At 32.1% G+C, this 12,035-nt stretch overlaps 1 long non-coding RNA gene across 1 annotated transcript in view; it reads left to right on the top strand.

Moving 5' to 3' along the window:
* The window catches only part of LOC125056707, a 37,483-nt gene extending 25,469 nt beyond the window's left edge, over positions 1-12,014 (top strand). Inside the window, exons 2-3 of the long non-coding RNA XR_007118095.1 lie at positions 11,593-11,653; positions 11,926-12,014. This is a non-coding gene — a long non-coding RNA (uncharacterized LOC125056707). The remainder of the gene's footprint in view (positions 1-11,592; positions 11,654-11,925) is intronic.
* Positions 12,015-12,035: the final 21 nt, after the last annotated feature.

Raw genomic sequence — 12,035 nt, forward strand, 5'->3', positions numbered from 1 at the left:
TATTTAAATATATTGCATGACTACCCGGATGTTTTGATATTGATTTCAGACAAAATACTTATTGTTACGATGTAGGCACCTAAATTTATCATCTATATATATACCTAGAAATAACAACAGACTCAAATATAAAGGTCACGTGACTTCAAAGAAAAATATGAATTGCACCGTTTTAACTAAAGTACATATTATTGTCTTTTTCAACACAGCGTAACAGAAAGCGACGAAAGAGTACTTTAGTCAAAACAGCAATTAGATTGATTGTTTTTTTTACATTTTAATTATAAGAATTGAATCGTTCCTTACAAATCTTTAATTATTTAAAGTCAAGTTTTAGTATGGAAAATACTTTTTTATTTCTTTTTTGATTGCAGGCTACGAAAACCAATTACGGTCCAGCCACAAAGGTCGCACTAAACGTCACTTGATGCTTGGTGAAAAAAAGCATTATATTTTATCTGTTTCTATATGTACTATGTAGTTAGTGTGCCTCGAAATTAAATAAATATTTTGTATTTTCTTATTATGGGCGACCACAGCGCAAACAAGCGATCTCCAGACTATTGACACCAAACCAAACGAAAACGAAACTTTCAGAATATTTTCCTAATTTAAAACAAAACTGCAATTAGCGTGTTTTTAAAATTCCATCCTATACATAAAAGTTATAAAATAACACATTTGTATAAACCGCATTAACGCTTAACTTCATTTTAAGTCAACCATTAAAACCCGATAAATAACAAATTCACTAATAATTTATATAGAAGCCGAACGTTATTTTATTATTTAAATTGTTCAATTTGCCAGTATTTTTCCCTTTACTTTGCCAAGTCATTAGTTATTTATGAACAAATTCAATGCGATAGAGACGTTTTGTCGAACTATTGATACAGCGTTTTTGCATTTAAATCCAACCATTAGTATATCGCTGTTGATTTGAGAATGTTTACTTCAGTTCAGTTTTTTTCCTAAAAAAACTCTTCGGATACAATAATTGTATTGCAGCAAAAATAGATCGGGAAGTAAAAGATGTAGTTTAGACTTTACCAATTTTTAATTTGCCGCAAAAAAAAATCTTTACATTTTTACTGGTAATCATTTTCTGTATAGTCAAATACATTTTTGACAAATGATTTGTTTTGGACTAATACGCGTTTATCCCAATTTTACATTTAAATTATAAGTTTCATGATTTGTAATTATTAGCATTTTTTTGGTAAAAAAAATTGCAATGTTATAATAATGTAGTTTTTTAATGTGAAAAGTCAATGTGACGAGAATGTCCTTAAAAATATTGTTAAACCATACTAAAAGTATTAAATAATAATATTTATTAATTGAGTCTCTTGGTTGGTAAGGTTACAAAAATACGCATCGAATTGTATATATTCCTTTCGTTAAGATAAAAATGGGGTAACCCACAGTTTTCCCGTTAATGCATTTGAAGTAAGAGCACGTCTAAGAAGAGTCCATTGCATTCATTAGTACTGGATGATTAATGAATAATGTATTTCCCTAATATAATTTTCTGATTACTCAATTTTAAATCGGAACGTGAATAGATTTTCCATTGTTTTAACTCGAAGCCAATGAATTTTTCCCTCGATTCTTATTGTTTACAAGCTGCTGAAAAAGATCACATGAACTACTACACTAGTACTTAGAGAATCAAGAGTGCATACTAAGACCTCAAAAAGGGTTCTTTCCACCTAAAGTTCACCTAAGTTCACGTCAAGCATATTTGGAAACTCAATAATAAATTCATAACGATTTTGTGTTAACTACTTTAACGTTCATAACAATTTAATTGTAACAATATTGCAGTCTGATATAATATATTTGACATTCTATAAGGAAACTTAATGGCAAAATATGTGAGTTAATTGCTTACTACTTACACATGCTTTGTATATCTAATATAATATTTTCAAACCGACGCGACGGTGGGCCGACGAGCTTAAGTAAGTTGGTGGAGAGGATTGGGAGAAAAATGCTCAAAATAAAGAGAGATGGAGTCAATTAGAGGAGATTTATATGATTATACTCAATAAGAGGTCCTTGGAAAAAAAAAAATATATATATGTATTTTATGTGTGTGTGTATATTATGTAACTTTTTGTAAATTTTATTTTGTAAATTTTTCAAGGAATAAATGAGGCTTAATTATTATTATTTTCAAACCACCTTATTGAGAATAATAAAATCAAGTCTAATATATTTCTACTGTGATAAAAAAAGACATCAGAGGGTAATAAGTTTAATTGGAATAAATAATTTGATTGATATTGTCCTTGAAATTGTAATTGTAATAGTTTAAAAGCAAAAACATGTTTGTTTAATTCTTTATTACAATAGATTAATTCAAAAAGAAAAAATAGAGTATGTAACATGTTTACTTAAAAGACTTTTCGAGTAAATTCGTAAGTTTTATTCTTATCTGAGGACGATTCCAAGGGGTCAGCCTAAAGTAGCTTTCCCAAATTGATTTTATGTGTATTGTAGACTTAGCTGTATTAGTGTTCGTCTGGGAAAACTTAGACTAAATTTTAGTCTGAGCGTTTATATCTCCAGTTTTAGATTTTATATTTAGAAGATCAATATGCCACCGTAATGTTCGCTTTGAATGGGCCGAAACAGACTAAAATAATAAATCTTGTAAAACATATATTAAAAGGTTTTAAATATCATAATTATAAATAAATACAATAAGTTAGTGACGCTACAAGCTTATTAGGATCTCTGTGCCTCAGATTTCTGTAGCAGTTTCATGATCAATTGTCAATCTAATAGGCAAGTAGGTGATCAGCAACCTGTGCCTGCACGCTGTTGACTTTTTAGGTCTAAGGCAAGCCGGTTTCTTCACGATGTTTTCCTTCACTGTTCGAGCGCAAAATTAAATGTGCACATAGAAAGAAAGTCCACTGGTGCACAGCCGGGATCGAACCTCAGGGATGAGAGTCGCACGCTGAAGCCACTAGGCCAACACTGGTTTATTAAATAGGCTGTTCAAAAAAGGAACAATTTTGTATTCAAACATATTCATTATTTCTATGAGTGATCACATGGATACAAAAGTATACTGTGAATTGAGACATTATATTTATTTTTGGTGAAGGCAGTTTGTGATTATACATTTTATGTGATTATTACTACTATTATACGTAAACAATATTAAATTACCTTGTGATTGATAACAAACGTCTTCAGGGTGGGAGGCACTTTGCCTCGCAACGGGGATATATCTTCATAACTTGCGAGTTAACTGCTTGACAATTGTAACACACATATTCACATAATGTGATGTGGTCTCGTGAGCGTGTAACGAAACGGGAAACAGCAAAAATCTCGTACTATTAATATGTAACTTTTATTATTTTTTACTTTTTAACCCTATATCTATAAAATTAGTGTTCATTTTACGAATGATTCTAAATAATTAACACAATTATAGCGAGTTGCATTATTACTTTGATTCAAACGTTTAGAACGAGGTCGTGTCTTGTTTGCTCGGCGTAGCGGTCGTGAAGAGGGCTCGTAGCCGACGCGTCGAGGGTCTAGCGCAAATAGCCTCACATTTCTTCTACAACCCACTCGATCTGACAGCCGATATATTATAGCACTACACGATACATTAGAAAAGGTTGCATTGAGACATCTTAGCTTCACCCATGTAACAAAACGCTATAAAACACCCTTCAGCTTTTAGACGGAAGAAAATATTCTTACATTTTAAACAAAATACACTTAGTGATAAAGTTTTATTAAACAATCAAAACTGACTTATTGTGAACAACACTTTATTTGTATTTTGAGTATGTTCGAAGTTCCGAACACGTTTCAATGGCGCGTGGGGGAAAACATTTATGGATCTGTTTTATTGATTTAAAGGTATATTTGAGGTACATAGCTTTCTAAACAAATCCGAAGCAATCACTGTTTCACCGGGAATAGCTTTTCATATACCGTGTGTTTACCACTAAACCATGGTCAGTAAGTTGAATATATTATATAAATTAATTCCCACACATTTTCCTAGTCATTATTCTCCAAAGACAAAGGAGCAGTCAAACTAACTATAACAAATATTTCCGTGAATCGCTGAAAGTGGCTAAAGTCTTATTGTATTCAACAAATATTAAAAGTTGGATTATAAAAGAAGATTAATGACGTGCCGATGCGATGGCCGAGCTTTGATTAATTTTCAGAAAACTGAGCTTTTTCGTCTGATAAAACGCTTTTAGTTACTGATGCGGTAGAAAATCTCACATTTTGCGGCTGTGATTGATTGCGGCGATAAGATACGTTTAAAAAAAATCTGAGACTAATTTAATTTAAAATAATTATTGTATTATTTTGTGTTGGCAGCGCATATTCCCGGCGCTTGTCACTTTGAGATTATTTGCTGGTTATTCTATATTGTGTTGAGAAATACTAAATTGATCTGCCCTGCGATTCTGTAATTCACTTTTTGAACTCACAGTCGTGAATCAGTCATTTTATGATTTGACATTCTGAAAAGGTGGGAGCTTGTAGTTTATTGTTTATGTTTAAAGTGAGTTACAGAATCGCAGGGCAGTACTAAAATCCCCAGATATTTCGAATACTTATTATCCTTAATAGAAAATGGTACTTGTTATGTATGAGCTTCAGTGGTCGTGACGGCATTTATGGGATCTCGATACCAATAAAACATCGAATCTCGTACATACTTTTATTTGATTATGTAATTGAGTTGGATAATTAAAGTTTAACGAACACGGGCACATCTTTATTCCTGTAATTTAACCCACGCGGTTCATGATATTAAGGATATAAATAATGAGTACACGTGACTTTGCATACACTTAAGTATAATCTCTTATACGTCTGGCTTCTGATAAGCTGATAAATATAATATACCAGTGACATATAAGCGTAAGGTAAACAGAGTATCAAATTTATTCGGTGATTAGAATTTGGATTATAAAGATCCTATTAATGCTATTTAACAATAACAATATGCTGTGGTACCTATGCAAATTGATATTTTTAAGTAGGTATGTTATGTATTTGCTTTAAACATTCATAATTTAAGAATCCGCTTGAAATCTTCTCTAGGCAAGATGGCGTCGCACCTAAACAAACGTGAAGTTGTGCGAGTTCAATATAATTCTTGAAATACTCAAATACATATATTTATTTTATTTCGATCAAAAACAGTCTCCAACGAGATTAAATAGATAAGTTTCAATAGCAAGGTCCTGACGATCACCGACTTAATTTATAAATGTAATACATAATTATTGAATAATCATGCTGTAATATAAAATTGTTGAGTTTTTAAGTAAAAAATAAGCATGAATCGTTAAAAAAACAAGGCCAAATATTTATTGTGAAAAAATAAGAGTAAGATCGGGGTCCGAACCCATTAAACTGGTCTGTCAGAGCGACTGGTGATTGATGACACTAATTCGCCACTTCTCCACTGTAGCCGCTTCCTACCGCAACGTATGGTGCCGGACACTTTGCCCACCGCCATTACCGCAGCTTTATCCTGCCTGTCACTATTAGGGTGCGTCCACATCTGGCGAATGTGCCGCGAATTTGCAGCTCGCGAGCCGTTTGCGAGCTGCGCGAGTGCAGTCACGGCAATGGTTTGGTGCGCCTCTTTAGCGCAACTCATACAAGGCTCGTATAAGGCGTGCGCGATCTGCGCGCGGGCGGCCCAGGAGTGACGCACGAACAAAACATATTCGCCAAATGTGGACGCAACCTTACACGCTACTTAAATGTATTTATATTTTTTATATGGCTTTATTAGCATCTATGTACAAATTATTATTATAATATTTATCCTCAATTTTATTTATTTATTGAGGAAAGTTTGACGCATGATGCTAGTTCTTATGCGCAAGGCACTTATAGGTAAATAATACTCATAAATAAACATGAAATGAGGGGAGTTTATGTGGATGTCCGTAACTTACAAAACAAATTTAAAACAGTTACCAAAACATTGCAACATTACATTAGTATAAATAAACAATTTATTTCTTTTAATAATGAACAATTAAAATAGCTTTTCATATATTAGTCTGAAGTCATATATTAACGCGAATTTCCTTTATATCGATTCAAAATTCGATAACAACGTAGAGTACAACAGTACGAATGAACCACTATAGTAGCTACTTGATAACTAAAATATATTATTTTATAAAAGCTGCAATAATGGTTTGCAGATAACATATTTGCTTACTTGATAACTAAAATATATTATTTTATAAAAGCTGCAATAATGGTTTGCAGATAACATATTTGCTCTCATTATTTCAAGGCGCTCTTGCGGAGCCTATTTGATGTATTTTCAAACAGTTACCATTTAGGAACAGAACATAAAATTTCATTATAGATGAGCGTTGCGATGTCTATGGGCCGCAGTACATAATATTCAAACTTGCCTTTTTCCAATAATTATGGAAAAACTACACGCCAACTGAACTATATAAAAGACTAGGTACTTATCAAATAATCAGTCACAGATAATAAATATATTCTGACAATCGTATTTATAACTTCTTTCTCGAAACTAAGATGACCTAAATGTTCACTTGAGTCGATAGATATTTTTAATTCCACCGCAACACCTGAATTCAGCGAACCTACTATTAATTTAATTTATTACGCCCGGAACTCTTCTGTTCTCTTTTAATGAAACCGCAATGCTCGTAACGAGTTCGTTGGTATTTATCAATTAAGTTAGAGGAAATACATTTTCACATATATTAATTAACACTTACAGCTGTGCGAGAAACTTGTGGTATATTTACTTGAAGTTATGGTATCATTAATTATAACCAAATTCCAGTGGCGCTACAACCCTATACGGGACTTGGCCCGGGATTGCATTTGCTTCTTTGATTATTTTTATTTCTTAGACAAGTAGGTGATCAGCCCACATCACATTGACTTTGGATTTGAGACATGCTGCTTTGGTCACGATGTTTTCTTTACCGTACGAGCGAGTGTCCATTAGTGCACGGCCGAGGATCGAATCTTCGGCTTCAGGGTTGACAGTCGCACGCTGAAGCCAATAGGACTGCTAACACTGCTTTTAAAATTCCATAATTAATTGTATTAATGGTAAAATTTTTGAAATAACATTATTGTTCACATCAACAAGGCAACTTGTCATACTGGCCAGTTACGATATTTGACTATTATAAATTACTAGCTGACCTGGCTAACTTCGTTCCGCCCTACAACCTTATAGTATCGTTGTTACTTTAATTTAACTTATTTTAGGATTTCATTAATGTTAAGTTTTACTTTAATACAACTTTTTTGCAAATACAGAAATGTTTTATTGCTTGCCATTGCGAAAGAAGAATGGCAGTTTTACACATTAGGCATCTTCTCTCTAGCGTCAATATGGCGATACTGCATGTTAAGCACTTTCTGATATCCAACATATTTTGATCAGGATCAAAGCATGGTTATGCATCTCCTCATTCACCTCAAGATCGGAATTTCTTGAACTGACATGAATTCGACGTAAAATGATGCGTAGTTTTGTCAACAGATGGCACCATATGGTTTTTGCATTCGTAAAATTAATTAATAAATTTATTGTTATTCGATAACTTATCCGATATTTTATTGCTTATTCTGCTATTCGGGACGGAAACAAATCCAACAAATCAAAAACCATGGCAATCGGTCCAGCCGTTCTCGAGTTATAAGTGTTGTAACAAACACGACTTTCTTTTATATATATAGATAATATGTTATTATAAAATAAAGAAAAACAGTGAACAAAATAATTACAAATTACTACGCTTTAAAGTAATTAATAAAGAGTCTCTTACGTTGAAATAGACAATATACCTATAGATCTCTAGTGAGACTTAAAATTAAAGAACAAAAATACTTGTCAAATATCAGACTAGAATTTTGATTAGATTTATTGAGATTACAAATATCTAGTAATAACACAGATGGGAAGGGGTTACTTGTTTTTCAATAAGTTAAAATATCTTCTTAACATAATGCCTAACGTTATCTATAGGCATTATAAATAAACAATATATACATACAGAAATCGTAAAATAGAAAATTGAATCGAGATGAGATTGAACGTTTTATGCCATCGATCACTGACGCTCGCAGAACCGGGGACTGAGTAATCGGTATATGTTATCTTCGGGGAGATACGACGCTCAGAGCTCACGTTCAAGATTAACATGTTGCCCGCAAATCGTCGTTAACTTATCAGAAATATCAACGCTTATGTCATTAAATAAGCTAGTTCCTGAACTCGGTTTCGCCTTCGTGCACTGTAGAATCCAATCTTGGTTTATTTATTAAGGAAACTAAACAGATACATCTCTATACAGTAAATAAAATAAAAGTAAAACATAAAATAAACACATTGGACATATCTACAAAAAGTTTCACTGATAAAAAATACATTATAAAGTAAAACAAGACAAAACATGACAGCACAAAATTTATAAATTAGGAGAACGACAAACAAACTAGCAGCTATATAAAAAAAAACAAGGAAGATTAAGACATTAAGTGTTTTAACTTATTCTTAAACGAAGCAGTAGAGGAGTGCGAAAAAGGGTCAATGTTAGTGGCTGAATCCAAGGCAGAACACATCCTGTGAAGAGGCTCACGGAACCCAATGTTGGTTCTGGGAGTCGGAAGGTTAAAAGTTCTGTGCGAACATTAAATGGTATCAGTTCGAGAAGATTGGAACAAGTTATTTCATTTACGCATATTTTTCCAATAGTGACACAGTCTATCAAATTACGCCTAGTACTCAAAGAAAGTAATTTATATTTTTTTTAAAGTTCCTTATATTCAGACCTACCACCATTCTTACAATAATTTAGAATACGTAAGAATTTCTTTTGTACAGCCTCCAGATGTGCGACTTACATATATATGTATGGTTGTTCATGGATAAAAAGAAATCACCATGCCTCCTGCTGATAGAGGACAAATATTTGTTTTGAATCTATTTTATTATTATTAATTACTTAAGATGTCAAGTGGAACATGGTGTAATGGTTGCAGCTCCTTACAAACATTGTGTAAAAATTAAAAACTTGGAACTTAAAAAGAGTGGCAGAGAGTGTATTGCCAGTTCTTCTCTTCGGTTCTACGGTAGTGTTCTTTTTTAAATGTAAATTCTATTTAATTGTATTTTGAAATTACAGTCCACTAATTGACGTGACATTAATATTATTAGTAGATAATCGTTTCAATTTTATCTAAAAATCTAATTTTAGCCTACAGACTATTGATAATAGATATCTGACAATTGACATTAAGTCAATCATCGATGATATTAAATATTGTCCTTTGCCCGTAAAAATATGTTTTTTTTAGTTAATAACATTTAACGATACATAATTAAGTGTAATTTTACTTTAACACTGCAGACTTGGCAACATACTATTAAAGTTATATAATTACTATGATTCCGACTGAAGGTCTCTGTATCCACGGTTATGAAATAAATTAAAAAAAAAAGTTATATAATTATCGTTCCCAATTGAATTTAGCAGACTTTATATTTGGTGATAAATCAGTGGTTCGTTAACACTAAGACAATTAAAAAGTAAGCTACTAAAACTGCTAATAAGCAGACTTGATCCCCAGGTGTAGGTTTATGAATAGAGATTTTTACAGTGTCGACCTATAATAAAATAAACAATTATTACAGTATGTTATAAAAAAACTGAGCAAATAGGTTTGAGATTCTATATCACTGCAATATTTTATTAGTATTGCTATGTCCTTACCAAAAATCTTTATTGTACTCGTTTAATTGCTGCTCTAACGAGATGTGAAAATCGTGTTTCGTTATATTGCATTATATGATTCTTATTGGATATTTTTTTACTTTTTACAACAATGTCAAAAAACACAGCCCCTCGTGATTTTTTCTCTTTAGCTTTTCATTATAATGTATGTTTACAAAAACAATTGAAATAAATTGTCAATACATGAATCGGACATATTAATAAATATTCTCGCAAAAATAAGTCGTTTCTGATACTTTATTTTCATCGTTTGATGTAAGATACAATAAGCTTAACGTTTACATCAGTAAAAGGAAAATAAAATCGGAAAAGATTTGATTCTTTGACCTTTTGAGATTGTGTTTTACAGTTTTATATTTGTATCAAGAATGAGAATGAAAGGGGCTTATATTCTAAAAGAGTTTTCTCTTTTTTGACATAAGGAGTCATTGTAGAATGTAGGTATTTACAAGCTTATTTGGTTACCCAAGCGTTTTGTAAAAAGACGTCAACATCAATCACTGCAGTGACGGGCAGAACTGGTGATGCTATATTTTTCTATGTAAGTAAATAATCTATGGGTACTGTTTCGACTGCTTTAGACAACTTATTTTTCGCATAACATTTAATAAAGTCATTTTACATATGCGAACATAAAAAAGAACTAAAACTGTTAAGTTGTAATTATATTTGTTAACAGATAACAACTATAATAACAACTCATTTAAATGTGTCAATAGATAATAACGCATAGTGGTATTCGATTCAAAACAATCAATAATCACATTCAAAATAACACAATATATAAAACGTGTGTTGAAATACTGTGTTTGTTACCGTGGTTACGATACTAATTTCACTTTCACATAATGAGAATAAACCATGGTAACATATAACTTACAAGATCAAGTCGAAGTTTTGTAATGTCCTTTTTAATTTTACAGAGAAAAACGAAATAATAAGGACCTACTTAGTAAAATTCATTGAGAAAACAGTTGTATGTTGCCTACTTCGTGGTATTAATTTAGTCGTCTCAATATAGACGGTGTTGTGTGTGCTCACATAGAATTGACGTAGATAGTTTACAGATTAATTAAATATTTAATTGATTGAGTTACCCTGATACTGTTAATTTATTTATTGCTTACCCGTACCCATCGTGAAACCCACGAAATATCAATGTATTACAATTATTTAATATGTTACTTAACGCTTTATTATTTATGAATTGTCTTCATGGAATATTGAAACATTCAGAATTAAACAATATTTCAAAATGGAGAATAGCGCAAAGCTTTCATATTAACATTATTATTTTTAAAAAGCGTAAAAATATATGTTTATTAAACCTCACCGATTGCCGTAAAACAAAACAATAGCGAAACCGCACTGTCCTCCAAACCCCCAAAGCCTTTTAGGACAGCGTGTTGAGAGTAATAAAAATACAAAGTACAAAAAAAATCAATAATGTGATTTCTGCCGAGTACACAACATTTTATAAAATTCTGTCTTTATTTTACAAACAGATGGTTTTAAATTAAGAGGCTATTGCGCCGAATCACGCATATTTGGTAAGCATTGCCACTGGTAAATTTCGTTTAAAATAGCTTCGTTTTGTCGTGTTTGTGTTCCATTAAATTTTACGAACAGCGAGTTAGGTTTGTTAAGATAAACATCAACTGCCTACACTCTACACCGTTGTCCGCAACATCTACAGCTGTTTAATGAATTAAGTGTGATTTAGAATCGATGTTTGGTAGCTTTTAATATTTATCACGGGATTATATTGTTTCAGATTTACCAATGACTGACTTCAAAATACCACTTCTTTATGTTAAGTGGACAGCATGACTTGGGTAAGTCGTAGGCAATCGTTATTTATCTATCGTTTTTGAATTATTTTACTAAAAAGCGTAATTTTGTAGCTACTCGTATAAGAAAAATACTTGTATAATTTTGGTATTTATTATTTTGTTAAATAATCGTTTATTACATAAAGTTAACATTATAGTTATACATAGCTAAAGCTAGTTAATAATTCAGGAACCATTTTTATTTCTATCGAGAAGTAAAATATATATTATGTAATAGCATAGGCATGCTATACGTTAACTGTATGTATGCTTAGTGGGCGCGAGCACGCAAGATGAGTTTAGTGTCAAGATGAAAGGGCGATGCGGGGCTCACTGGGCGGGACGCGACGCCGCGTGATGCGGGGCGGCGCGACGCCCGCGCGCG

Source organism: Pieris napi, chromosome 15, assembly GCF_905475465.1.
Source record: "Pieris napi chromosome 15, ilPieNapi1.2, whole genome shotgun sequence".
NCBI lineage: Eukaryota > Metazoa > Arthropoda > Insecta > Lepidoptera > Pieridae > Pieris > Pieris napi.